The sequence below is a fragment of the Portunus trituberculatus genome, chromosome 47, assembly GCF_017591435.1.
Source record: "Portunus trituberculatus isolate SZX2019 chromosome 47, ASM1759143v1, whole genome shotgun sequence".
NCBI classification, from domain to species: Eukaryota; Metazoa; Arthropoda; class Malacostraca; order Decapoda; family Portunidae; genus Portunus; species Portunus trituberculatus.
The window spans coordinates 9,383,049-9,410,548 of record NC_059301.1 but is presented as its reverse complement, the minus strand read 5'-3'; the positions used below and the strand labels follow the sequence as shown (position 1 = coordinate 9,410,548).

At 38.9% G+C, this 27,500-nt stretch overlaps 1 protein-coding gene across 1 annotated transcript in view; it reads left to right on the top strand.

The window, feature by feature from the left end:
* The window catches only part of LOC123498136 (guanylate cyclase 32E-like), a 222,757-nt gene that overhangs the window by 1,752 nt on the left and 193,505 nt on the right, over window positions 1-27,500 (top strand). The gene's annotated exons all lie outside the window — the stretch shown is intronic.

The following is a 27,500-nucleotide window of genomic DNA, read 5'->3' as shown; positions in this document are numbered from 1 at the left end:
GGGTGTTTTAATGCTCAGATAGTACACGAGATATATTATTCACTGACTCGAGGCTTTAGTGGTAAGTTGATGGGTGTAAAATACAAACACATGAACACACACACACACACACACACACACACACACACACACACACACACACACACACACACGTAGATTTTGGTTAGTGATTGTAATATTCTGATTATTTATATGTTGACTGAGTGTGTTCCGAGTGTTTTCCTCGAAGGGTTTGTATTTCATAGGAGATGGGAATGGGAATATACTGCCATTGTTACTAAACTCCTCACACACACACACACACACACACACACACACACACACACACACACACACACACACGTACAAATACACTATGGTCATTCGAATCAAGCACAGAAGCTCGTAAAATGACTAGAAAAGAACAGAAAAAAAACAAAATAAAACAGAGGCAAAGCAATAAACAAACAGGATGAAGCATAATGAGAGTGATGAGGAAGCAAATTATCAAACACACTATTCCTAGAAGAGCGAAAAATTATATGAAACGATTTATTTCCTGGATTTGGTGAGTCGAAATCTGACAGGACGCAATAAACATGAAGGAAATGCAGCTATAAATGTGGGAAAGAGAACAACACCTCATGCAATAACAAAATAAACACAGGAACATTCAAAAATTAATACAAATCAATTGAATATAAAAATAAAAACAGAAAAAGGAAGATAGAAAAGGGCAGAACAAGAGCTCACAGAATAACAAAATAGACATAGGAACATTGAAAATTAATACAGATCAAATAGATATAAAAAAAAGAAAAAATGAACATAGAAAGAAAATAAAGGAAATACAAAACAGATTCCTGGGTAGGGAAACAATACACATGAAGAAAATGTAGTTATAAATGAGGGAAACATTCAAAATTAATAAAGATCAATTGAATATAAAAAAGGACTGAAAAAAGGAAGATAGATAGAAAAATAAAGGAAAAACAAAACAGATTCTAAGAAAGGAAATGCAGTTATAAATGAGGGAAACAGAACATCGCCTCATAGAATAACAAAAATATACACAAGAACATTGAAAATTAATACAGATCAATTGAATATGAAAAAAATGACTGAAAATAAAGGAAGATAGATAGGAAAATCTATGAGATACAAAATAGATTCCAGGTTAGACAAGACAAGACTGAAGGTACGGACGGCTGGCTACCCACAATACCTGCGAAAGTTCCACTCAGGCCACGCAACCAGAATACAATATCAGACCCAATATAGCTCGTATCTGTGAGGCGCTTCCCCTATTCTCCATTTCTTTAATTCCTAATCCTACCCCCCACCTCTCTCTCTCTCTCTCTCTCTCTCTCTCTCTCTCTCTCTCTCTCTCTCTCTCTCTCGTGTCAATGAAGAATAATATAATCTCTTGGAAATTGACAGGCTAGCGAGAGAGAGAGAGAGAGAGAGAGAGAGAGAGAGAGAGAGAGAGAGAGAGAGAGAGAGAGCAGGTAAGAGGAAAGAAACAGAGAGAAATGTCGCAGGGGGGATAATCTGTAAGCGTACTAAATACTGAAAAGAGAAAAAAAGAGAGAAGAGAAAATATAAAGGAAACTTGTACAGAGTCTGCGGATAAACTCTTCTTTCCTCCACACCCTCTTTTCCGTCCTTTTGAGGGTTAGGGCTTTCATGGCGCCGCTTAGAGAAACAAGGGCCTCTCCACACCACCGCGGCTGCTCGAGGACGGACAAAACCAGTAGAAATTCAAGCGACACTGAGGTTACACGTGCAGCAGCTGTGTTTGTGGGACATTATTGTGGCAGTAAAGTAAAAATGCGATGAGGAGATACTAGCATGATTGTCATTAGTGTTCTCCTGGTATATGTTTTAGGTATGTATATTAGTGAAATTTGAGTTATGCATTGAAGTCTAAATAAAAATATGGAATACGTTTCTCTATTAATTTCCTGGTAGTAGTGCTTCAGTCTCTTTTAGTTTTCTCTCTCTCTCTCTCTCTCTCTCTCTCTCTCTCTCTCTCTCTCTCTCTCCCCACTCGATCTGTGGAGGAAAGAAGAGTTTATCCGCAAACTTTGTACAATTTCTTTTATATCTTCTTTTTTCATATGGTTTTTTTTTCTCTCTCTTTCCAGTATTTACTACGCTTACTGATCACCTCAAAGACTGCGATATTTTTACTGTTTCTTTCCTTTAATCTACTCTCTCTCTCTCTCTCTCTCTCTCTCTCTCTCTCTCTCTCTCTCTCTCTCTCTCTCTCTCTCTCTCTCTCTCTCTCTCTCTCTCTCTCTCTATATATATCTTTATGTACTTTTACGTTAAGTGCTTTCATTCAACTTTGTCTATAAAAGTGTAGATCTTTACTTTTAAAACTAATGTTCTCTAGTTTTTTCACCTCTATTTTCAGTGTAAATTGTGTACTTTGCTATTAATAATGAGACAAAACATGTTACGAGATAAAGAGACACTTGACCAAATGACAATTAATGATTCCAGTGTAGCTTTTTTATGTGTTTTATCACCAGCAATGGGATAAAGTGTGTAAGGAGATTAATAAGAGTCACTTCAGGCCGCGCTTTGTTAACTCGTAGGGTCGAGTAATCACATTAATGGAGAGCCTCTGGGAGTCCTGCATGTAGAGGGGAACTAGTAAATAATCAACGTGGACAAAACTACACAAATTCCCTCTCAGCCCCACTTGTTAATAGAGAGGCGAGTGGAATAACTACAATATACCATTACACTATACACAAGTAACTCACCTTATGTTTGACTCCACTGATTACATTTATACCACAGTGAAAAAAAGAATTGGCTATGGAAAAGGCAAGATTATATGTACAGTGGTAATACACTTTGCATATTGCCTCGACATTCTTCCTCGGAATAAACACAGACTATCAAAACGTCAAACAGATTAAATTACCGTAAGTCCATCCAGCGTTTTCTTCATATCGTCAAAGTTACTTTAATCAAGATAGTATTTCGTTTGTTTTTCATGTAGGAGAGACTGAGGTGGGTATGTATGTATGTACGTATGTGTGTGTATGTAGAGAGAGAGAGAGAGAGAGAGAGAGAGAGAGAGAGAGAGAGAGAGAGAGAGACATGACAGTGCTGATTAGTGGCGAGGGAGGTGCGCAGCTGACAGTAACAGTGTTATGACACCCTCGCTCACAATGCCGTCCCCGGGAGCAGCTTTAGAATGAGCGTCACATGCCAGTGCACACTCTTAGCTCACGAACTCAGCTCCAACTGTAAATATACTTATGTGTAAAATATGTATGTTATGTGCATTAAGTTTAAGAGAGAGAGAGAGAGAGAGAGAGAGAGAGAGAGAGAGAGAGAGAGAGAGAGAGAGAGAGAGAGAGAGAGAGAGAGAGAGAGAGAGAGAGAGAGAGAGAAATGAGTTATAACACTGATCATCCACAAAGCTAATGCAAAAGCACATAAAAAAAACCCGACTAAGTATATCAATTAAAAAGAAAATAAATGAATCAGTACAGTTAGTGAGGAGTCCCGCAAGGCACAGTGACAGCCGGTGCTTTCTTTTCAATCGTCACGGCAAATTTACAGCACTTGTTTGCGGCAAGAAAGCGTTCCTTTATGTTACTATTGAAAGGATGGGAATTCTTACTGCGAAGGGCGGAAGTCATTACATTCTGTTTCCCTAAGTCGGCGTTTGGTGATGTAAAGAGCGTATTCGCTCGTGTGATGGGCCCATTACACACAGTGACAGTTCGACTAATAAGAGAAAAAAACTTATGTAGTGTTCCTTCTGACAAGTGAAGAAAATCTTAAGGCAAATTATAAAGGAATCATAATTCTTTTTTCTTTTTCTTCCAGTCTCAATTAGGTGAATTAACAATCCATAACACTTTAGCTAATAAGAAATATACCAAACAATCCAGTGTAGAGTGTTTGTGTGTTTGAAAGGTTGACACGTGTCAGTTTTACGGAAGGCATTATATTTTATCTTTACAAAGTTCAACATGAAAGTTATTACTCGTAAAATTAATTCCACAAAATAATTTGTTTAGTTAGAAACAAACAGGAAAATTACATGCAAAGTGAATCATGAGCTTCCACATTAATATGGCATTCAAATAATTTATTCTTGCGCCCACATATCAGACTTGTTGGTCGTCACACTACATTTTAATAAAGTAATAACGCTTTCGCTAGTGAGAAAGCAAGAAAGCACCACAAAAGACGTCTATATGAATTTAGTATGAGCATGAAACACTATAAACAATCATATTACTAAAGGAGCAGGGTTCCCCAAACCTCACAGAATACATATACCGCCATTATTCCTCGCCGCCACCAACAATTTGTAGCTTGATGATCCCACGGCAGAGTTACTAAAGCAGTGCATGAGACACACTGTAATTATATAGGGTTCTGGTGCCTTTGTCTCTGCCGTCCGTCACCACCAACAACTTCTTGCCTGGAAACACAAAGTCAGATGCATTGTGTCTCCTCGGTGTCAAAACAGCTTAATTGTTCTCTCCGCTTCATGAAAACTAGATTGTCGTGTAAATTAATGTTGCCCTTATCAGCAATTTTGTTATTTCTTTACTGCTATGATAGTATACAATCGTTTGCACTGTTTTCTTTATGGTGTCAGCAATCACTCGCTCTACGTGTGTTTGTGAAAGAGATGTGAATGATTGTTGCATGAAAATAGTCATTCTGTAATTTGCTTACTTTATTATTGATTTACTTGGAACATGCCATTGCAACACACACACACACACACACACACACACACACACACACACACACACACACACGGTGTGTGGTGTGTGCCTGGTCTCAGGCCTATCCGAAGATCGGAAATAATGAGCTCAGAGCTCGTTCCGTAGGGTAACGTCTGGCTGTCTCGTCAGAGACTGCAGCAGATCAAACAGTGAAACACACACACACACACACACACACACACACACACACACAGAGAGAGAGAGAGAGAGAGAGAGAGAGAGAGAGAGAGAGAGAGAGAGAGAGAGAGAGAGAGAGAGAGAGAGAGAGAAGAGCAACAATTATTCTAACACTCCTCACTTTGCAATGAACACTTCCGGGCGTGGCTGCTGATGAGCAGGAACTAATCGCTCGTAGGCACATTGTTATTATCATTCTCAATCTTTCCTAGCCATTACACATCAAGCTTCCTCACGGACAAGTTATCTATAGGCAGAGATATTGTGTAATTATGTAATGTCAAACCGGAGTCCTCGCCCTTCTAATTCCCACGGACAGTTAAGTAAAGGATTTTATGTAATTATGTAATGTCAAATGAGACGTCCTTGTCTTTCTATTTCCCACGGACAATTATCTAGGCAGAGATTTTATGTAATTATGTAATGTCAAACCAGGAGTCATCATCCTTCTATTACAGACTGTTATTTAATGAAAGCTTGGATGTGCCGAGCGCGTATGTGACATCAGGATATCTTTTTTAACAAATTATACATCGTGTGACGCAGCACATACGTTATTTCATTGTTTGTCTACTTATATCGTGTCGTTCTCTTTATTTATACCGTGACACTCACTTCTATGTATTCTGATGTACTCTGGTATTCAGTGACACCTTCATGTCTTGCCATTCACTTGTATTCCGCCATTCACTCATTTCTGTCATATTAAGGGATATCTCTTACTCATTCATATATTTTTTTTCTATCTATTATTTCTGTATTAAAAAAGAAGGCGAGAAATACAAAGATGAACGATAAACCGAAGTATAATCGCTTAATTGCCACTCGCAGAAAGTAAATAAAATATAAAGTTGAAATAAATAATGCTGTATTTCAATATCTGTTTTCATTCTCCTCATTTGAAATATGTGATGATGCTACTATTATGGAAATTCTGAAAATAATTTCGTTATCCATAAAAGTTTGTTAATATTCCTTACCTGTGTGTCGTGGACTCTCCCTGCATGACGTAACCTGTATGTAATCCCACCGCTCGCTTATTCCTATTGTTATTTGTCTATTCATAACGCGACACTGACTTGTATCGTACCATTCACTCATTTACAAAGTTCATTCGGTCGTTTCTCATCACTCACTTTTATCTGACATTCACTCATTCTCGTGAAGACATATACTTATTATCTATCTATATGTATCTTTAAGAAGAAAACAAGAAGGGTTAGAGGTACAAAAATTATAAATCACATTTTAAAAACTGTTAATTGGCACTTGATTTTATAGAAAAATGTTCCAATATTTGGATTAAGTTATCAATACCTGAAGGTACTTTCATTTCTTTAACATCAAATATATGATAGTGGTGTTGTCTAGTTCATAGCAATATTTTTGTTACTCGAAATATAATTTTTAACATCTTGCATCCTGAATGTGTTGGTGATATCGACTTGTTTCTTATTTTTATTACACTTCTGAACACAAAGATTTATACGAACGGAACTAAAATCATCAAAGAAATGTTGCAACTATACATTTCTAACATTTCATTCCAGTTGTTGTTCGGACCCTCGGAACAACAAACGGAAAAGTCTTCGCAACTATTGTTACAGCAAAACTTGATATTTTTCCTTTTTTTTTCTTTCTTTCGTAATAACCAAGAGTCATTTTCTTTTTTTTTTTTTTGTGAGAAATTCTTCAATGCTCAGTGATATTGTCTCCTTCAACAAGGTAACACTCGTCTTTTAATTTTGTTGCTCAGGAAACCATGTAAGAAGCAAAATATAGACACACTATAAATAAGCATTTCGCTATACTTCTCCAGAAAACATATAAATAACGTTCTCTTCCATACTCTTTCTCTGCAATCATTTGCAGATCCACACACAAAAAGAAGACTTAAGCCTCAAAAATTTGTGTCGTCCAGGTCTTTTACGGAGCATGCAGATTTATGGCTCAGGTGAGTCTAAACAAAGATATTTCCCTGAAGTGAAGAAGGGCAGAAATATCTTGAGTTCGGGAATGTAGAAATTACAAAACATTGATCTCTAAAATAAAGGTATGGTAAATGGAATCTGCATATAAGTATACCGAACGACAGAAATATCATCCTGTTTGTAAATTCTTCACGTTAAGGAAAGATATTGCAGGATTTTTACCTTGGCATTATGAATCACATCAAGAAATTCTATCCAAAAATTTTTCGCCCTTCAGGGAAATCTTGTACCCTTAAAAGTAACTTACATTTTTAAAGTCAGCGCAGAAACGACGTATCCCCAAATCTCCCACATCTTTTATGTTGTTGGGTCGCATTACATTGAAGATTACTTCTTTTCACACCTAAAATTAAAAGTAAATATTCCTACTGCAATATTTTCACAACATTTTGCTCTTCCATTTCTTTCCTTTCAGCGGCAGTGTAAGCAGCTTCTAGGTATTTTGATTTCGTCACTTTTCACAACGTTCTTGGTAAATATCTAAGAGTTCTTTATTGGTATTTCTTTGCGACCAACATATTTACTGCCTTCAATACTGGGACACATATTTACCTTCAGATTTGTGTACGATTAGACCATTTTATTGACATTAGAAAGAGTCTATGGAGGTCAGAAGATTAATGGCCACAGTCTACACTATTTTAACCCCTACATGAATTTTTAAAGCTGTATGAAACGATCAAATAGTAAGCAAAATGAATATGGAAACGCGTCATGGTATTGAAAGGGTTAATTTAATTCAATACCAACCGAGTGTTTCCCCGATTTTACCAAACCAGATGGAAAAGAAAAGAAAACATTGTCGGTATCATTTCAGAAAGATGGCGCAGCAAAAGAAAAAACTGATATAGGGGAAAAAAAATTAATTCGTTATCGAAGCCTTCCATAATGTTCTTTTAAAACTATTTATATTTTTCACCAAAACCCAAATACCGATTTTCAATACACTTAGCCCTTTCAGTACCATGCATATTAATACTGCTTACTGTTATTTGACTTAATACAGCTTCAGAAACCCCTTCAATACAGGGACACATTTTTACCTTGGGATTTATGTATGATTTTATTGATATTTGGAAGAGTGTACGGAGGGCAGAAGGTTAATGGCCACAGTCTTTTCTTTTCTGATCCCCACACATGAGTTACTAAAGTTGTCCAAAATTACCAAATAGTAAGCTGAACGAATATGAAAACGAGTCATGGCAGTGATGGGGTTAATCTTCTGACCTCCATAGATCCTTCCTAATGTCAATGAAATAGTCTAATCGTACACAAATCTCGAGGTAAAAATGTCCCAGTATTGAATCGGTCAAGGAACGACCTCCTGTCACTGAAGGATGGTTGGCTAAGTGACTCACACACGACATTAGACACGAAGAGGTCGAGCCAATTCGTGTGAGGGTTCTTGATTCAATCCATTACTCTTCCCGCAAGGCGTCCAGTGATGCCTCGTGTTAAACTACCTGAGCACGAGAGAGAATGTCACCCTATTAACTGTATTAGTCTTCGTAAATTACAGTTTCCATCTCTCTGTCTCGATTCTATTCTCTCTCTCTCTCTCTCTCTCTCTCTCTCTCTCTCTCTCTCTCTCTCTCTCTCTCTCTCTCTCTCTCTCTCTCTCTCTCTCTCTCTCTCTCTCTCTCTCTCTATGTATGTATATATACATCTCACTCCTGTCTCTCAATGATGCATAACTCACCACATATTTCATCTCTTGCCAAACATGTTTCCACTAAGCTTGAATGTCTGATTTACTCAGCCAATCTGCTCTTCTATGCAGATAAAATTTAGAACAAGAGTAAAAACATACGCTTTGACTGGATATAATCCAATTTTCACGAGTTTGTTTCAATGCCAAGGTTAAAAATCACTATTTTACTTGCATGAAGGAGAAAGCTGCACACACTATTTAAAGAATTATCTTTCTATCGCTTAAAACTTAGAGGCTGCTAAGTTTGTTTTACCATCCCACTTCCTTCTCCTTTGCATATGGCATTACTGCTTAAGTTTTATGACTTCCTGCTAACAAGAAAGAAATGAAAATAGTTTGAAATGTTTTATCTTTCAGAGAGTTTTCAAACTTCATTTAAGGCTTTACAGACTCGATGCCTCCTTGTCAGTTCATGTCATTGTTTCTGACTTTCTTGACGCACTCCTGAATAAAGAGCACTAAAAGATTACTAAACACTCCATTCATCTCAGGTTGTGTTAGTTTATTTTCATTTGTGGGTGAAAAACGCAAAGCCCCACACGCCAAGACGACATGGAAGCTGGTTGGTCATCTGTTCTCCGCTCCTCCGACGATAAGAGCATCGAAATAAAGAAAAGACTATCAAGTATTCCATCGACCTGGCGTTCCGGATACCTATTCCCTCGTGTGGAGTGATAGACGCTCTTTCCACACGACAAGAGGAAGGCAGAGGCTGGATATTCATTTCCTTCAACATAGAAACACGCTTCAACAATCTCTCAGGGAATTCGTACTCTTACCAGCGATTCTCGAACCTTTAAAAATGTATTATTTTATATTTAATCCAGGGGTATGGGACTCCTGTTTTCCAGATATACGGACCCAGATACTCCACCACTTTGTCTCAGGGTGTTTGGGAGGGTTGTACACTTTATTTAGACTGAACCTGACTGTTATGGTTGTATTCAAATGAAATACATAACTACCGAAGTTGGTAATATTGTAATTTGAAAATTCTTCAAAAGCTACAGTCATAAACAGTGAAATAATTGAGACAAGTCATTATTCCATTCACGTCCAACCTTCCATTGCAGGAGTTTAGGTCAAATTGTTGTGAGTTCTGTCAACACAAAGCCTTACAGTGAGACCAATTTGTCAGTACATTTCTAGAATAGATATTTCACTTGAAGTCTTTTCCTCTTTTATTGTTTACCACTGTTGCCTCTCAACTTTATGTAGCGTGTACTCGATCGGATGATTGCAACGAGCACTCCACCAACAATATCATCATGTCACCACCACCAGCATTAACAGCAGGCCAGGAGAAGAGCCTCCCATATTTCACTAATTCTTTCTACCGTCCGTCTGTTCCAGGTCATTTCTGCAAAGTTTTAATTCAACAGTCTTTACTAATTAATTTCTTACTGTTACTCTCTTTTCTCCTTTTCTTCTTTCTGCTCATCCGTGTTTCTCAGTATCATAAGCTTTAATTTTTATATGACACGCTGTTATGTGGTGCGCATGCTCTGACCTGGCCACCGCACCCCATGTTATACTATATGAACACAGGTTTTATGAGCAAAGTGAGTGGGCGTTCCCTTTGTACTCCACCGTGTTATTAACAGTATCATACAGAAAAGTTAAGGTCGTTTCTTTTATACTCCATTGTGCTTTTATTAGTTGTCCTTTATAATCCATCGTGTTATTACAAAAGCTTACACGTGGACGCGCAATACTCAAAGGTTACGAGGAACACTCCACATTGAGGGAGTGACAAAGAAATCATGGTTGAAATACATATACAAAATTACTCAAAATTAATTAAAAAACCAAATAAAACGACTGCTCATGGAAGAACAAAAGAATAAAGACAGTGAACTACAAAGAAAAGGAAGAAAACAACATGAGATGAGAACATACTTTCATTATTACAAAAGAAAATAAAGTACCATTATGGATTGTACGACCATCAGAGAAAAATAATGGAGAGGGACAAAATCATAGAAAAGATTTAAAACTATTATGTTCTTTAGCAGAGGAAATACTACAGTGTTCATCAGGAAATTAATTAGGGATATCAGCTTACGTCAGAGAGAGAGAGAGAGAGAGAGAGAGAGAGAGAGAGAGAGAGAGAGAGAGAGAGAGAGAGAGAGAGAGAGAGAGAGAGAGAGAGAGAGAGAGAGAGAGAGAGAGAGAGACATACATACATACATACATACATACAGACAGACAGACAGACAGACAGACAGACAGACAGACAGACAGACAGACAGACAGACAGACAGACAGACAGACAGACAGACAGACAGACAGAAAGACAGACAGAAAGACAAACAGGCAGACAGACAGAAGCAGACACACACACACACACACACACACACACACACACACACACACACACACACACACACACACACACACACACACACAGAGAGAGAGAGAGAGAGAGAGAGAGAGAGAGAGAGAGAGAGAGAGAGAGAGAGAGAGAGAGAGAGAGAGAGAGACAGACAGACAGACAGACAGACAGACAGACAGACAGACAGACAGACAGACAGACAGACAGACAGACAGACAGACAGACAGACAGACAGACAGACACACACACACACACACACACAGAGAGAGAGAGAGAGAGAGAGAGAGAGAGAGAGAGAGAGAGAGAGAGAGAGAGAGAGAGAGAGAGAGAGAGAGAGAGAATAGTTTTGCTCAGATAAATGAGACCAAACGAGTGAACTAAGAAATAATGACATTAGACATTACAGTTACTTCACACTGATACTCTAGACTTAATGCTGTTGTTGTTGTTGTTGCTGCTGCTGCTAGTGACATTGGTGCTCTTGGAAATTATAATGATGTAGGTGTAGCTGTTGGTGTTGGTGATGATCGTGGTGGTGGTGGTGGGGGGGGGTTGGGGGTTGGTGATGGTGGTGGTAGTGTGGTGCTGTGTCTTATTCACGTGTAGTGTACTGACGAGACAGTAAATAAGGAATATCATTTAGTTTCTAAGATAATTGATGCAGTTATGAGCAAGAACATCTGCACTCAAGAAAATTTAGATAGAAAAACGTACTGGAGGTCAATATGGACAAAAAAAAAAAATTCTACTTGGAAAGGAAGCTAAGAAATATGTGAGAAGTGGATGAGCTATTTAGAGCAAACAATGAATGCTATTTCGTCATGTAAATTAATGAAGAAAAAAAAAAGCTAACAGTAAAAGAAAAGTAAGTAAATTGTAATATACACTGATAGATAAAGAGTAAATAGTAAGTATCATCTAAATCTTGAAACATAACAAATACATACGCAATGAATTAGTATACGAAACAAAATACGCAAGATAAGCTAAGAATATTATTACCTCATGATGAATGGCTGAGATGGTAACATTACTAAAGGAAAAGTAAACAGAGAAAGTAAATAACAAACTCGCCATACACTCTCATTACACGAGTCACCAATGCAATGAGTGAACATCAATACGACTTGTGGACTCTAGACGGTATGATCTCAATACTAACCCATCTACAGTCCTAACTACCTTATTACAGCACTCAATAATTGCCGAACCAAACACTAGCAACAGGTTAGACAGTTATAGATCTATGTAGAAATATAATCACGTATTCTGCTTCTTTTCTGATTGGGTAAGGTCATTAACTTTACTATTAACACTGAGCTTTTCTGTCTCCTCTCCCAAGTTGCCCAATTTTATGAAAAGATGGAAGTATTTCAACCACTCACGGGGCCCTATTGCTTTCACGACTTTCAGAATTCATCCATTTTTTTTTTTTTTTTGGTTTTGTCATCTATCAGTGCTATATTATCCCAGAGCACTAATTCACATCAGGTTAAAAAGAATACTGAGATAGTCCTTAATGTCATAATGCAAAGCCAAACCAGATGAAGATTTCCTGACGCTCTAATTCATTAAGGCCATTGAACAAATTAATCCTTCCGACACTGATTGAAGTAAGATTTAATCAACTTCTTTAAACTTTGCTACCTTATCACAGATTTCAGAAATTTAAGTGGCATGAAACTGACTGGCTCAAAAATAAAAGTTAAGTCGAAAAATCTTTACGATATTGCACGTTATCACTAATTAATTCTCAAATAAGAATGTAGAATGTACCCATGAAAAGAAAGGATTTTAAGTGCTTGCCCATAAAAGATTAAGACACATATAGGTGAAAACGTAATGGTTATGAAAAGGCCAACCGTTCCATATTAATTTCCAGTCAAGCTCATAATTATTCTCTGAACTAATTAGCGAGAAGAGTTATGTGTTTGCCTTCTTCTTGAGTATGCTCTTCTGTCTTCTCGCTCCTTCATTTCCCGTCTTTCCTTTTAGTATTTGTCGAATAATTTTCTGTTATTTTATCTCCCCATTTAATGTTGTTTTCATGCACATCCAATATTCTATCTTAGTTGTTTTCTTCTAGTGCTCTTTTTTTTCATCCTCTTTATCTTCCGATAGCATCAACTCGTGTTTTCATTCCTATTTGTTCATGATTACTATTGTTTCTTATATTTACAAAGCTTTCTCAGAACAATTTTAAAACTTTCTGTTCGCTGTACTGTAACAATTCCCCTTTCATTTCACTGTAACCTCTTTTTGCCTTCACCGAGTTTCAACATTTTTCTTCATGTCTGTATTTCAAAATAGATTCCAAAGTATTTTTTTTTTTTTATATACGACAGCTTCTATTTGATCTTCTTTTCCGTTGCTTTTACTTCTTCTCGTTCCCTTCACTCACGCTGTGTGGGCAGTCTGATTGATAGCACTGAGGTATTCAGGAGAACTCTCTTTATCTGTCACATGATTTTTTGTATATCTTTCCCGAATGAATATTTTCACAAGTAGATATGAAAGAAAAATCTTTTAACATTTACATATGTACGCATATTCGGTGTGTGTGTGTGTGTGTGTGTGTGTGTGTGTGTGTGTGTGTGTGTGTGTGTGTGTGTGTGTGTGTGTACTTGTTCATTTGCATCTTTATTAATTTTACATGTGAGGAATCTCGTGGCTCGCTATCCTATGAATGACAGTTTTGTGAGGTAAGCAAGTTGCACGAAACTATTTGCATATAATACTGCTGAATTTTCTTTCTTTTTTCCTGTTGTATAATTCACAATAATTGTCTTGTCATGTTCACTTCCAAACACAATACCATAAATAAAGACGATACAAGCGAATTACAGTTTAAGGCTGTATAAATAAGGAGCGAAAAAGACCCAGAAAAAAGTAGATTTACAGGAAAAAGAAAGATGATATTCAGAGGAAAGAAGGATAAAACTGATCAATAAAGTAGAAAGACATCAAATCGTTAATCCCATCCTTTGTTTGCATCTTCCCTCACTCTGAATAAAGTAACCGTGTTGGCATCCCCGTGAAGGCACACTCCGGGGACAAAAACACTACTATTTTGACTGCTCTCTATGGAAATGTGAATACTATAAAAATCATTGCGAATTATATGGTGTGCCTTGTCTATACAAAACGAAAGTAATAAAAAAACGGCACGCATGTGAGTGCTCACTGAACGAAAACAAATGCACAAAGAAATAGAAACGACCAGAAAGGATGAAAAATCACTTATTGGTCTCCTGACCCTAAGGAGTCTGTTTGAAGCACAGTCGCATAGATCAATAGAGATGAAAACTGTAAACATACATACACTCACAGTCGTACACTGGCATGCATGTACGCATAAAAATAGATATGCATACATGTTAGAGAGAGAGAGAGAGAGAGAGAGAGAGAGAGAGAGAGAGAGACTGTATGCAGTGACGCAGGTCTTCAAATTTAATTATTCAAAAATCTCTTACTGTATACAATATTCCTCCTCGTCCTCCTCCTCCTCCTCCTCCTCCTCTTCCTCATTATGGTATCTCTTCAACCCCCTATTGTCTTTACAAATTTTTAAGACGATTACGATTCAACCATTCATTTAATTAACCTCTCTCTCTCTCTCTCAAAGAGATGGTCTCTCTCTCAACCCCTATTCTCTCTCTCTCTCTCTCTCTCTCTCTCTCTCTCTCTCTCTCTCTCTCTCTCTCTCTCTCTCTCTCTCTCTCTCTCTCTCTCTCTCTCTCTCTCTCTCTCTCTCTCTCTCTCGCTGTCGACACAAATTCACTCTCTGTCAAGTATGCACTACAGACTTCACCAGTGTAATGAAAACGACGGGAAACAAATGGCTTCTGTGGTAAACACCTGGTGAAGCTAAGGCTCGCCTTCCCAAATACTTCTGTACTTCACCTCCACTATTTCAAAAGGTTTAATACAAATTTATACCAGTCTATTAGGATGTTTTTAGTGTTCTAGAGGCAGATTGACAAGATTTCTCCATTATCAACAGCAGAAACACTCTTGAAAACCCCGCCGCTAATCATCTCTGTAGTCTTGGAAAATAGTCATGGTGAGAGAGCAAAGCGTTTCTGAAGACGGACCTAAGACTAAAAGCAATGCTGCACCAGTTGCCAATTCCATATCTCTTCCTATAGTGTAGAGGTTTGTTTCTCCCACGTGTTCCTTTTCGTTTTTTTCTTGTTCTTTTCTAGTAACTTGTTGATAGCCCTATGTATTATTAGTTTTTGTTTTCATTGTTATTATTATTACTATCATTGCTATTATTATCATTATCATAATTTATTCTCATTTTTTCTCTTGTTGTTGCTATCATCGTTTTCTCCACGTTATTTATTGTTATCGTCGTTGTTATTGCTACTCGTTTTCTCTTTTAAGTATTCTTCTTCTTCCTCTCTTTTCTCTTCTCGTTTTCTCTTTTCCACTCTGTATAATTTCACAGTGAAGTCTCCGTGTTCACTGCAGCCCAAGCCAAGTGTGTCTGGGGCGTCTCGCAAAGATGAACGGTAAGACAGGAGAGAAAGCCCATACAGTACGTTCTTCATATTAATCATGTCACAGGCTGAAAATTGCTTCGTTCTCATCACGAATTCTTTGGATATTTACATTTTTTCTTTAATTCCTTTACATTTTCTACTTTAGACATCAGAGCTAAACTTTCAGAGTGAATTTAATATACGCAAAGTTTTCCGACGCAACAATCAAGTAAATAGTTGCAAATTAAATTACTGAGAACAAAAGTAACAGGAAAGAGTTAAACATCGTAGCTCTTGGTACGTACATGAAGGTTGACGGATCGCTTTTATTCACTAATGCAAACGTAACTCCACCTTTAATAACACCTGGGTAAGAGTGTGTCAGTAATACTCACCGCACGTTTACCTGTCGCTGTCCACTACAATACTCATCAACACGCCACCCTTGAAACACGCGTGTTCTCTCTATGACCCAGCGAAGTCTATATTGTACTCAATCTCTTTTTTTTTTTTTTTTTTCGTTTATACCATGTGGGCTGTTCACGGGAATTTATGGGCTAAAGGGGATACTTTTTAAGGTACCTCCTATCTTAAAGCCCATCCGCTAGGAAACAGTTGCCCCGAGTGAGGAAGCCCAACCTACACTCAGACCGTGGACAGGATTCGAACCCGTGCGCTCGGAGACCCCTCGGACCCCAAAGCACGCATGGTTCCACTGTACCACGGCGGCCCCCTTTGAAGACATAACAACTCAGTGTGAAGACCTTCGAATGCAAAAGGCAAAAGAGAAAATACGGACAATAATAGTAATGTTAGGAAAGCAATACACTGATCAGGAAACATCACGAGCTCAGAGTTCTTCCCTTTGCAGGAGCAATAAATGTTACTCGACGTGAGAGCCTTTATGAACAATTAAAACCAAAACATCAGAGATATTACTGTTCACTTGATGCAATTGCCTTGGCGAGGGGGACACTCATAAAGGTCATCCGATAATGGAGACGCGGCACGCTGTCCGCTGTGGCACTGTGTGTGAGTGCGCAGGAGTGATGGAATTAGTGCAGAACAACAGTTAACAGTTAGGGAAATAGTGAGTTTTCTATAATTCTCTCTCTCTCTCTCTCTCTCTCTCTCTCTCTCTCTCTCTCTCTCTCTCTCAACCATTAACAAATCTAGTTTGTATACCGCAAAAAATCATCATTGTATTATTTTTATCATTGCCATTCTTATGATGTATCACCATATCTTTATTATCATTGTTATTATCATTATTATTATTATTATCATTAGTAGTAGTAGTAGTAGTAGTAGTAGTAGTAGTAGTAGTAGTAGTAGTAGTAGTAGTAGTAGTGTTGTAGTAGTAGTAGTAGTAGTAGTAGTAGTAGTAGTAGTAGTAATAGTAGTAGTAGTATCATTATTATCATCATCACCATAATCATCAGCAGCAGCATCATGGCATTATAAACTACCTAGTTAGTTAAGTGATGGAGAGAAATTTTGATTAACAGCTCTTTCCCTCCTCCAGCTGTCAGCCTCAGCCACCAGGAGGTGGTTCTTTGAGCTGACAGAAACACGTGCCTATTCTAAGGGAACCGAGAAGGATTTTTTATTTTTTTAGTGAGTGGGGCGCGTCCTCGTTGGCTCCTAGGATCACCACCCACAGAGAAGCATGCAGACCCGGCGTATTTCATTGTATACACTGACCCAACAAACCACGCCCACCATCCCATATTATCCCCCTATTCCATAAGACATGTTTGTACTCGTAGTGACACAACATTGGTAGGACGGATGGTAGTTATACTCCAATGCATTATGAGGAATGTCAATATAGTGGTGGTGATAGCAATACTATGATGTGCGTGTCCGTGTCCTTGTGTGTGTGTGTGTGTGTGTGTGTGTGTGTGTGTGTGTGTGTGTGTGTGTGTGTGTGTGTGTGTGTGTGTGTGTGTGTACATTTCTTTTCTCAACATCAGTAGTATCATTATTATTACTGCTGCTACATCAGCTGCTGTTTGTGCGTGGGTGCGTGCGTGAGTGAATGCGCACGCATGCTACACGCCTGCACTCACAAACAAACATACAAGGGCTTCTCCATAACTCAGAAAAGAGCGTTCTCACCACAACACTTGCTGAGGTCACTATGGACTTTTCATTGAAGCGTGTGATCTTAGTCCGCCGTAAGCTGAAGGAAAGATGAGAGAGATGTGCGACATTTCAGGCTTCCTATAATAGAAGTCGTAGTAGTAGTAGTAGTAGTAGTAGTAGTAGTAGTAGTAGTAGTAGTAGTAGTAGTAGTAGTAGTAGTAGAAGCAGTAGTAGCAGTAGTAGTAGTAGTAGTAGTAGTAGTAGTAGTAGTAGTAGTAGTAGTAGTAGTAGAAGCAGCAGTAGTAGAAGCAGCAGCAGTAGCAGCAGCAGCAACAACAGAAGAACAAGAAGACGAACAAGAAGAAGAAGAAGAAGAAGAAGAAGAAGAAGAAGAAGAAGAAGAAGAAGAAGAAGAAGAAGAAGAAGAAACACCAATAGTAGCAGTAGTAGTAGTAGATAAATTACAATACTTTTCCAAGCAGGCCCAAGTGATCAATTCACACACACACACACACACACACACACACACACACACACACACACACACACACACACACACACACACACAAGGTTCGAATACCACAAGGGGCTGGTCACCTCAAGACTTTTTACTGACAAGCCGGGCAGTTTTTGTCTCCTCTGACCAAGGGGATGTGTGTGTGGTGTGTGAGGTCACAGTTTTACTCAACGATCGATAATATTTACCTCTACGCTCACAATGAAAGGAAAAAGAGGAAAAATTTATCCTCATATGTTGCATCAAAAAGGAGGATAGGGAAACTTTTTGTGGGGTGATGATGTTATTAAAAAGAAAGAAAACTCTCTCTCTCTCTCTCTCTCTCTCTCTCTCTCTCTCTCTCTCTCTCTCTCTCTCTCTCTCTCTAAGCAGTCATTCAAAGCTCTCTTCCTCAATTTACCCCGAACATGTGTCTACCTTTGCACTGATAAATATTTCTCCTGTTTCTATTTTTGTTCCAAGTTCTGAATTCTTTCATTCACTTCTTTTCTTTCCTTCGCGAGTGGTAGTGGCTGCAGTACCATTGTATCCCTCCAGCAACGTGTATTGTTTCCAGCTTACAAAGGATGAAGTATTAAAAACAAATAGTGCCCTTCCTCCCACAGCATGCAAGGAATAATCACCCTCAGGAAGTTTACAATAAGTGCTACAATATTTCATGCAACAAAAGTTCATGAGGAAATGCGGTGTTACTGATGATGTTGTTTTGGGTTGATTTTTGTCAGTTATTCTCAGGAAATAGGAAATATTTGAGCGCTTATCTAGAACGATGTCTGTTCGTGTTGTGGTAATACTAATGACATGAAGGGACGGAGGGAGAGAGAGAGAGAGAGAGAGAGAGAGAGAGAGAGAGAGAGAGAGAGAGAGAGAGAGAGAGAGAGAATACAGGTACGTCACCTCTAATTAACACGCTATGGGAGGGGATTAAACCATTCCACACACACACACACACACACACACACCATTACCAGAAACCACACATCCACTATCTTATGCGTCCTCCTTTACCTCCACTAGCTCGTGTGTTCTCTCCTCCACCTCCACCACCACCACCACCACCACCACCACCACCACCACCACCACCATAATCCTTTCTTGTTTAGTGTACTTAACCTTGCCTACCAACCAACCTGTTTGTCACTACGGTACCTGGGTTTAATATTTTAGTAAAGGCTGCTAAGTGGAAGGAAATAGACTGGAATGGAAAGAGAGAGAGAGAGAGAGAGAGAGAGAGAGAGAGAGAGAGAGAGAGAGAGAGAGAGAGAGAGAGAGAGAGAGAGAGAGAGAGAATTATGCTTTTTACATGTATTCCTAAACATCATTGGTTAAAGAGATAGAAACGGTAATAAACAGGGGTAAGAATAGATAAAATGCAGAATAATGGATATGTAAAACTATGAAAACAGGAGGAGATATAAGGTTACATAACCCTGTTGTATCTCTCAGGGAAAAAGAAAAGCACAACAACAAGCAAAAGTGTTTATATATGAAAAAAAATATAACATCGCAATAATCGCTGGCCAGTTTATGAAATTTATGTATCCCTTGAGACCGCAAGCACTGGAAACATTCACCACCACCACCACCACCACTATCTAACCTATATCCCTTGAGACCGCAAGCACTGGAAACATTCACCACCACCATCACCATCTAACCTAACCTAATTTAAACCATCAATTAACCTACACCACCACCACCACCACCACCACCACCACCTCTCTGTGTCTTAGTATCTATTTACTTATCATTATCACTCTTATTAACCTCTTCAATACTGGGACATATTTTTATCTTGAGAATTGTGTAAGATCAGACCATTTTATTGACATTATAGAGGTCAGAAGATTAATGGCCTCAGTCTTCGCTATTCAAACCCCCACATGAGTTTCTGAAGCTGTAAAATAATCACGAAAAAATAAGCAGAATGAATATGGAAACGTACTATGGTACTGAAGGGGTTAACACCATATTCTACATTTTCAACAATTGGTTAACACACACACACACACACACACACACACACACACACACACACACACACACACACACACACACACACACACACACACACGGCGCCAAAAACTTAATTACTAGACACGGTGAAGAAAAAGAGAGCAAAATGAAACGGGAGCAAATGAGAGAGAGAGAGAGAGAGAGAGAGAGAGAGAGAGAGAGAGAGAGAGAGAGAGAAATTAAGATCCTAACACCATAAATACATCCTCATTTCCTTTTCTCTCTTTTCCTCCATCCCTCTATACACTTTCCCCTCCGTTCTGTTTTCTCTCCTTGTCTTTTTCTTGTCTTTTCTCTATTCCTTCCTTCCTCACTTCCTTTCCTTCTTGCCTTTCCCTCTATTTTCCGGACCATGCGAGCGAAAGAAAACTCCCAAATTATTCCATGTCACTGACCAGAAAATTTAAAAGGGCTTTCTGCGATTCACCGAGAGATCTCAACGATAAGAAAAGTACAAATGAAACTAATCCTATCATCCTTTTTCTTCACTTTATTTTTTCATTGCTTTTATTTCATCACTGTTCTTGCTCTCCTCTTTCTTCAACCTTATTTGATTTCAGTCTTTTCTTCCTCCTCCTCCTCCTCTTCTCCTTTCTTCTCAATCTCCTCTCACAGCTTCTCCATCCTAAAATCCTCCTGCTCTTTCTCTTCTTCTTCTTCTTCTTCTTCTTCTTCTTCTTCTTCTTCTTCTTCTTCTTCTTCTTCTTCTTCTTCTTCTTCTTCTTCTCCTCCTCCTCCTCCTCCTCCTCCTCCTCCTCCTCCTCCTCCTCCTCCTTCTCTTTCCACTATTTTTGTCTCCTTACTCGATTTCCACATTCTTCTTCACTTCTTTGAGTCATGTCTCGTCCTTCTTATCCTGTCCCTCGCTTTCACTGACTTTTATTTCTTCCGTCTCTTTCCCTTACTCACATTCCTCCTCCTCCTCCTCCTCCTCCTCCTCCTCCTCCTCCTCCTCCTCCTCCTCCTCCTCTATCATTCTTTTTTTCTTTCACCCACCCTTGATAATTTTCCCAGTTTTTCATTCTGTCTTCTAATTTCTCTCCTCGATTTCTGATTTTACTCTCGTTTGATTTCAAGGTTTTGTCCTTCCAAATCTTTTATTTTCTGTCGCTATTTTTTTCTATTTGTCTTCTATTCCATGCCTCTTTTACCTTCCCTCCTCCAGTGTTCCCTCCTCCTCGATAACAGTGAGTAGGTGACACTTCGGCCTCTGAGATATTGCAATAAAGCTTCCTCTCCACGATATTACACATTGATCCTGATGGTGATGATGATGATGATGATGATGATGATGGTGCTTATAATGATGATGATGATGGTAGTGATGACGATGATGATGATGCTTATAATGATGATTGTGACGATGATGATGATGATGATGATGATGATGATGATGATGAAAGTAATAACAATAATAATAATAGTAATGATAATTACAATAATAATAATAATAGTAATAATAACAATAGTAATAATAATAACAGCAACGATAGCAAAAGTAATGATGGCCATTATTACTAACATAAGTCACTACTACTAAAATTACCGAAACAACAATAAATACAACAACGGCAATAAAAACAACAATATCAGTAACAACAACAACAACAACAACAAATACAAAAGCAACATTATCAACAACAACAACAACAACAACATCAACAACAACAAATACAAAAGCAACATTAGCAACAACAACAACAACAACAACAACAAATACAAAAGCAACATTATCAACAACAACAACAACAACAACAACAACAACAACATCAACAAATGCAAAAGCAACATTAGCAACAACAACAACAACAACAACAACAACAACAACAACAACAACAACAACAACAACAACAACAACAACAACAACAACAACAACAACAACAACAACAATAACAACAGCAACAACAACAATGATCGCATAAAAAAAGACAAAAATAATGAGGCAATTCGATATTAACTAAGAAAACTCACAACATCACACTTTTTTGTCAGCTTTTTTCACAATTTTGTTCAGTACTGGTTAAATAATGACTTCCTCTCTCTCTCTCTCTCTCTCTCTCTCTCTCTCTCTCTCTCTCTCTCTCTCTCTCTCTCTCTCTCTCTCTCTCTCTCTCTCTCTCTCTCTCTCTCTCTCTCTCTCTCTCTCTCTCTCTCACCGAAAGATGTCAGTAAGAGCTCACTTTTTCCTTACGAGTATGACAAGAATGAATGACCAGCAGACGACTCTGGTGAATTGCACACACACACACACACACACACACACACACACACACACACACACACACACACACACACACACACACACACACACACACACACACACACACACACACACACACACACACACACACACACACACACACACACACACACACACACACACACACACACACACACACACACACACACACACACACACACACATACACACACACACACACACACACACACACACACACACACACACACACACACACACACACACACAATTCCGACGTTTATTTAACTCTTTTGACCGTCCATAAAAGATTTCAATTTATGTTTATTCATTTAATTTAATTTTCTGTTGATACGTTTAAGTTAGATAATACTAGATTATAATGTTTTCTTTTGTATTAATTGATATTTTATTTTCACCTTTAACTCGAAAGTTGAAAATGAAACGCAATAACGCTGGGGTTTTTTTTCTTTAATAGCATTTATATTTGCATAAGAACAAATACTGAAAGGGAGAGAATTTCACAGCCTTTCCTCTCTTCAGTAATTGAATGCTGAGGGTCTGCAAAATATTTACTATGCCCTTCTTTTGTTTGCTTTTAATTTCGCATATTGAAGAGAACCCAATGCAATGCTGCAGGGGAGGAAGAGAAGGAAGCAAAATGAATAGAGGTGTGTGTGTGTGTGTGTGTGTGTGTGTGTGTGTGTGTGTGTGTGCGACAATAACATCAGTTTTAGTCATGCAAAAAAATATTGACGAAATTCTATAAGATATATAGCAATGACAAAATGTTAACAGTTGCAACAAATAGACTGCAGAACACGATAATGGAAATAATACAAAGGAAGTTCGCTGCTCTCCTGATGACAAGAAATGACTGAAAATACCGAGGGTGGAGAGAGGGAAAAGTCAAGTCAAGTGTGTTCCTGGAAATGGTTGAGTTTGGCTCCACAAAAGACACTTCAACCGTAACCATTGCTGAAATGACAAATAATGGAAAAGTTTGAAAATGATGTGTGTGTGTGTGTGTGTGTGTGTGTGTGTGTGTGTGTGTGTGTGTGTGTGTGTGTGTGTGTGTCTCCTCGCTCTTGACAAGACTACAAAAGTGTTTACCTCCTCAAGCCCCTCACAGCACATCACACACACACACACACACACACACACACACACACACACACACACACACACACACACACACACACACACACACACACACACACACACACCGTTGCACTGCGACTTAAACAGTTACAGCTTTCCAAACTAGTACCACTACTACTACTACTACTACTACTACTACTACTACTACCACTATTACCACTATTACTACTACTACTACCACCACTACCACTACCACTACCACCACTACGGCCACAACACCACCACCACCACCACCACCACTACTACCACTACCACCACCACCACCACCACCACCACCACCACCACCACCACCACCACCACAAACACCACCACCACCACTACTACCACCACCACCACCACCACTACTACCACCACCACAACGACGACGACGACTACTTCTATTACTATTACTACTAATACCAATACTCACCACTACTATTACACACACTGCACCACTGCTACTACTACTACTACTACTACTACTACTACTACTACTACTACTACTACTTCTACTACTACTACTGCTACTGCTATTATTGCTACTACTACAACTACAAACAACAACTACTACTACTACTACTGCTACAACTACAAAAATCATAACAACCAAAATAATTGTAATCTATGAAAAAAAAAAACATATCTATAGAAATTGTCAAAACGAAAGATAGGAGGAAATAATTTAGAGGAGAGTTGGCAACATTTTCGTCTCTTCTCCTTTTCGTACTTTTATTTTTCTCTATCATTTTCCAACTTCCTTCTAATTTTTTTCCCATTTTTTATTTTAATTGTGTGATGATCATTTAATTAGCAGACTTGATGACTTAAAGTGAAATTAGATACGAAAAAGAAGATGAGGAAGAGAATTGTTTGCATGAAATATTTAAGAGATTTGAAAAGTGACCGTGTGAGAGAGAGAGAGAGAGAGAGAGAGAGAGAGAGAGAGAGAGAGAGAGAGAGTTATCTAGCTTTTCACATTGACGTCAAAAGCACTCTCATGGAATACTACTTTTCATTCTCTCTCTCTCTCTCTCTCTCTCTCTCTCTCTCTCTCTCTCTCTCTCTCTCTCTCTCTCTTCTTCTTCTTCTTCTTCTTCTTCTTCTTCTATTTCCTGATTTCACTCATGATTTTTCCTCCACCTTTATTGATCTGCTGGTACTCCACGTCCTCTTCCTCCTCTTCCTCCTCTTCCTCCTCCTCTTCATCTTCCTCCTCTTCCATAGTGATGACCATACTCCTGAATAGCTATTACATGCTCCTCCTTCTTCCTCCTCCTTTTCCTCCTCCTCCTCCTTCCTGTTTCCTCCCTTTCTTACCCTTCGCCTTCTTCCTCTTCATTTCCCTTCGCATTTCCTATCCCGAGTCTTTCTCTAAGTCGTGTTGTTCATCAGTATCAGATCACATTTAGATAGTGCAGATCATATTTAGATACTGTATCGTTTATATATCAAACAGTTCCTTCTTTCTCGCTTTCCTCTCCATTTATTCTTACTACTCCTCCTCCTCCTCCTCCTCCTCCTCGTACACAGCTTCCACTAAAACCATACCAACTCGTTCCTCCTCACTGGTGTACCGTTTTCCCTCCTTCTCTTCTCCCTCTCCCTCCTCCTTCTCCTCTTCCTCCTCCTCCTCCTCCTCCTCCTCCTCCTCCTCCACCTTTCTTCCTCCTCCTCCCTCCCAGAAAAGGCAGTCTCCTCACCATCTCTTTTTCGAAACTAGCTATTGTGTTCCGCCCGCCGCAGCCGACAGCTAGGTGACGGCGCCCACAATGGAGACTCGGATCCATTACACACACACACACACACACACACACACACACACACACACACACACACACACACACACACACACACACACACACACACACACACACACACACACACACACACACACACACACACACAGAGAATCAAACGTACTTCTCTTTTGCATTTTCTTTTTCGTTAATGATTGTACGTACTGAAAAGCTGACCTCATTCTCTCTCTCTCTCTCTCTCTCTCTCTCTCTCTCTCTCTCTCTCTCTCTCTCTCTCTCTCTCTCTCTCAGGCGTCCTTGCATTTAAGCTTATAAATGAAAACGTGGATTCTTTATGTCCAACCTTTTCACTCATTCACTTCCTTACGCACTCACAAATTCACTCTCTCACTCTCACTCACTCACTCACTCACTCACTCACTCGCCTACTCTAAAGAGGTGCCCGTTAAAAATAAGTGTTATTTTTTTTTTTTGTTCCTTTCGTTCTCATTAAAATGTCATCTTATCCTTCTTGCCACGTGGTGCACACATACACACACACACACACACACACACACACACACACACACACACACACACACACACACACACACACACATGCACGTATATAAAAGTGAAAACCTGACATTTTACCTCCATTTTTCACCTCCAGTAACTTTCTCTTAATTCTCACTGAGGAATATACGTAACGCTCTCTCTCTCTCTCTCTCTCTCTCTCTCTCTCTCTCTCTCTCTCTCTCTCTCTCTCTCTCTCTCTCTCTCTCTCTCTCTCTCTCTCTCTCTCTCTCTCTCTCTCTCTCTGTGTGTGTGTGTGTGTGTGTGTGTGTGTGTGTGTGTGTGTGTGTGTGTGTGAGTTTCCTTAGTTCCTAAAATCTGGACATGTAATAAGATTATAATAACTGGGGTTTTTTTGTTTCTTTTTTATTTTCAGACAGACTTTTCCCGTTATTAGAAGTTATTTTTAGCCTGAATTTCCAACGAGTAGACAAACATGTACTGGCGGTGGTGGTAAGAAAAAGGGTGGTGGTGGTGGTCGTGGTGTTGGTGTGGTGATGGTGGTGGTGGTGGTGGTGTATTTATTTGCATATATCTCCGTTTCTGAGGACGGGAGGGACAGAGAGAGAGAGAGAGAGAGAGAGAGAGAGAGAGAGAGAGAGAGAGAGATTTATGACACTTTACCCAACCAAAAAGGAGAGCGAGAAGGAAAATTATGAAGGATATGAGATGGACCAACATAGAAGAGAAACCGGGAATAAGAGGAAAGAAACACCAGAAAGACATGAGAGAAAGAGAAGAGAAAAAGAGGAGGAGGAAGAGGAGTAGTAGTAGTAGTAGTAGTAGTAGTAGTAGTAGTAGTAGTAAGAGAAGGAGGAGTCTGTAAGGCAGCGGGGAGGAGAGAGAAAGACTTGAAGGAAGAAAGGAAGAGGGAAAGGAAGGATTAGAGTCAAGGAGGATTAAAGAAGGGAAGGACGAAGGAAGAGGAGGAGAAGGATTCGCAGATAATTAAAGTGTGTTAAAGATTCTAATTCCAGAAGGATAAAGAGTTTGCTTGTGGTGTTCCTGTGTGTGTGTGTGTGTGTGTGTGTGTGTGTGTGTGTGTGTGTGTGTGTGTGTGTGTGTGTGTGTGTGTGTGTGTGTGTGTGTGTGTGTGTGTGTGTGTGTGTGTGTGTGTGTGTGTGTGTGTGTGTGTGTGTGTGTGTGTGTGTGTGGCCCATTATGATCTCTATTATGCTTACACTACTATTACCATCACACCCATGTATTAACTCTATTCCCCGTCCTTTTCATGGTTTGCATGGCTTCCTTCTTTGTACCTCACGCCCGAGAATTAAATGAAGCTTACGTGGATGGTAGAGCGTGTTGTGTAATGCGTATTGTTGTCTGCCCTACCCCTCTGCTCCGTTGGTTTCCTGAACAGCTGGCCTGGATACAACATCTCATGCGAATACAATCACTTTCTTCATTGTAATAATCTTAGTTTGGATTTATTAATTCAGAATATAAAACTTTCACCTCCAATGTTCTCCAGCAGTACTCATCGTCGGCTATCTGTCTATTCCTGGCAACATTTAAATCCCATTTTTATATTAGTTTACGACACTTAAGTTAATACCGTGACCTTCATTCTCTAGCTACTAAGTGTTGTATATCATGAATAAAATAAATCCATTCAGCCCAATAGTGTTTTTATTGTGATAGAAAAATAAATATCTAAGCTTGTACTTATACACTGAAATCCCATATAACAGCAAGGAACAAATGAGTCAACTAATCGTGAAGTCACGAGATTTAGTCATAAGAAGAACTATTAC